A 3,311-nucleotide genomic window follows, 5' to 3' on the forward strand; every position below is an offset into this window, starting at 1 on the left:
GGGAACATGACCCTGCCAGCACTACAGGACGGTGCACATGGTATTAGGGCAGGAAAGGGTTAACTCAGCAAGGGTTAGCACGAGGTGAGAATGCACAGGGAACGAGGGGGAAGTCACAAGGAACGTGACTGTAGGGGGAAGGGGACAGGGCTATAAAGCCCCTCTAAGCACACGTGCAAGGGGCAATTACTGAACACCACAGGAGCAGTTTCCCGCCCGCCCTCCCTCTTTTTGTCTTTTGCTTTGTGTTTTTGTTTTGGCTTTGTGTGTTTTTTCTTTCCCCCTTTCCCTCTTTCTTTTTGCAGGATCCGTTTTCTTTGCTGTGGCGGAGGAGTTCCCTGGAGAAGTTTGAATGATAATGGGAGTGGCAAGTTGATGGTTTTGGTTAGAGGTTAGAGTTAATGCCCTCCCTGTACAGGATTAACCAAAGCGTTAAGGTGGAGCTCCCCTATCCGACCCGCGGTCGCTTGGGCGATTGTGGTATCCGGCGGAAGGGGTAGTGTGAAGCCATTGTTTTGTGTTTAGGTTGGGAACCCTCAGCTGTTTGTACACAGGTGTACAGAAGACTGTATAGTATTTATACAGAAGTTATTATTAAAGTGTTTTTACAATAATTTATAAGATGTTAAATAAAGTTATGTCGAGACATTTGTTAAATAAATGTCTCGGCCTTTTCTAAATCCAATCCTGCTGGTGTCTGTCTCTTATTTCGGGTTTGAGAAATGGGGAACCGCCTGGGTATGGGCAGTGCAAGGGTCATGGAAATGACACTCAACTCAGATGCCAACTATGCCGTTGTCACTCAGTTAAAATACACATTTTGGTGGATCTAAAGTAAATATGGGTTTCAACTACAATTACTAGATAAATTGGGTGAAATACAAGTTGGCAATATATTTAAAGCCACAAATCATATTTAAGAAGAGCAAGATATTGTATAGTGATGGGTTAAAAATGTATAAATAAAAGAAAAATGCACATTTATAAATGTGATCTTAAAGGAGGGAAGGATGCATGGAGGGAATTCTTATATTTTAATTAGTACGTCATTCATGGGTGTATATTGAACATGTATACTTTGGGGCATTTCATGAATATTTTAATTGGAGGTTAAACTAGGATTTGAACAGCAATTCTGCCAATCTCGTATATTTATTAATCAGATCACATCTGAATATACCTCTTAACACTGCCGAGTTTTACGGCTTCATTGTTTTCAACGCCTCAGCGACAAATTAGTTCGCTACCTAATTAATCAGGAAGTCAATTAGTAACTTAGTTATCAGAATATCTAAAGCCTTTGCTTATACCGTTCTACTTTTAATGAAAACTATTTAGCTAATTGTCACATGCACCATATGCAGACCACGACGAATCAGAACAAATTTTTACAAAGAGCTCCCGTGGATCTACGAACTGCAAATAACACACTCGCTGATTAAATGCATTAAATCCCATGTATTTACATAACAGAATAAAAAGTTAGAATTTACGTCTGCGCGTTAAATGAAGTCAGATTCCCCTATTTCCAGCTAGACTCGAAATATTTTGTTTTAAAATATTTATTTTAAGCCCTTATCATGGACCTTTTATTAAACTGCATGGATTTTTAAGGATTGCGGCCTTTAGAGGAAAAAAAAAAAATTAAATAGTTATTAATCGACTATCAATACAAGCAGTAATAAACGGCATGTTTTTATTCTGCTCATCTATATAATGAAGAGCACCTATAGTTTTTAATGAAGGGGTTTCCTGCACCGTGTTATTAGCTATAAATCTCATCCGTTCTTTGTTGGTTAAAATCATTAGGATCATTATTGCTATCATTACTGAACTCATTATTCTTGTGTTAGTATCAGAATAGATTTATGATAATCCTCAGCATCATGCCTGAAATAAGGAAAGTGTAAAAATTTGATTAATAGCAGCATGCAGGTTTTAATGCCAGGCATTTGGTAAAAGTCCTTCCTAAATAAGAAAGGACCAAGGTAATTAGAGGAGGTGATTGTTGCAATTAATAAGGGGAATTTAATGAAGGACATATGCATTATTGCCATAAAAAAAGCATTTTGCGTTTTCCTGGGATTCTAATTCCGTTTCCAAAGGACGCAGAGTGAGTGCAGGAAAGCTATTCAATCCACAAAGCCCAGGGACGGTCTGTAATATTAACACTTGGCGAGCCAGAAGACATACTGAGCCACACATAACTGCTAACTACTCTGGTACTGAAAGAGTTAAAACAGCTGGGTGTTTTTTTTTTGTCCTTTTATGTTTTATTTGAAATATTTAAGGCTACAGGGTGGATGGGATTGGGAACATGCAAATTATTATTATTATTATTTTACTCACATGTTGTTTCGCAGTACAAGACACTAGAAGGGAAAATGTAAAAACAGAAAAAATAGAAAAAAAAAATGAAAAGGTAACGAAGCTAAGCTTAATTTAAACGTACCTGCCCGTGAAACTTCTGCCGCCCTAACAAAATGTTCACACCATTGGCATACACAGACATTTTACAAAAAAAGCTGGAATTGGAGAGATCGCTATTGTCTTTCACCCACTTCCCCCTCTCCGTTTTCGCTATTATTTAATTTCCTCACTTTTCTTTTTTTTTCTTATGCTCCAAACCCCCAATTACCCGTAACTGTTTCCCTAGTTCTTGAAATGACCCTGCAGGGGCATTGCTGATGTACACAAAGTTATAGAGAACCCCTTCTGTTTCCTCCCCAAATCTTGGCAAAAAATGCAACCATTGACACTAGAAACTTGCAGGGTGTGATGATGGGAGTTGTAGTAGTTTACCTCTCTGTGGTTAAAATGCACCACGAGCTTCAAATTGCTATAGCTTGAGCAAGTAGCAGCTATTGGTAGCTGTTAACCCCCTGCATGCTGCAGTGAGAGCCCTTGTACTTTGCACACAACCATGGAACCAAAGGGTTTAAATAGTAATAGGTAGATTAACGGCATGAAAAAGGCTAATAGCACTAGCCCTCTGCCAGTGACTTACAGCTCATTGCTATGCACATTATATGTCCCTTAAAGGTTACACGCTGCTCTGCCTCCCTTTGTCTTCCAGTGCCCTTTGCTGGCAAAAATGGAGACATCATCTTGCCCAGACCAGCTCAGTATTTATGAAGCTTTTCTGACAAATAGGCAGGCTGGCTACGCATGGATGGCTGCCTTCATTCCGCACTTGGCTTGTTTACATAGAACCGGCACCATTTCCACGGATTAAACAAATCACAGCTAGAAGGAGACATTTATAATCCGCCAAAGGGGACCACAAGGCGGTTGGAAGAAAAAAAAGACAT

The sequence above is a fragment of the Spea bombifrons genome, chromosome 1 (assembly GCF_027358695.1).
Source record: "Spea bombifrons isolate aSpeBom1 chromosome 1, aSpeBom1.2.pri, whole genome shotgun sequence".
NCBI lineage: Eukaryota > Metazoa > Chordata > Amphibia > Anura > Pelobatidae > Spea > Spea bombifrons.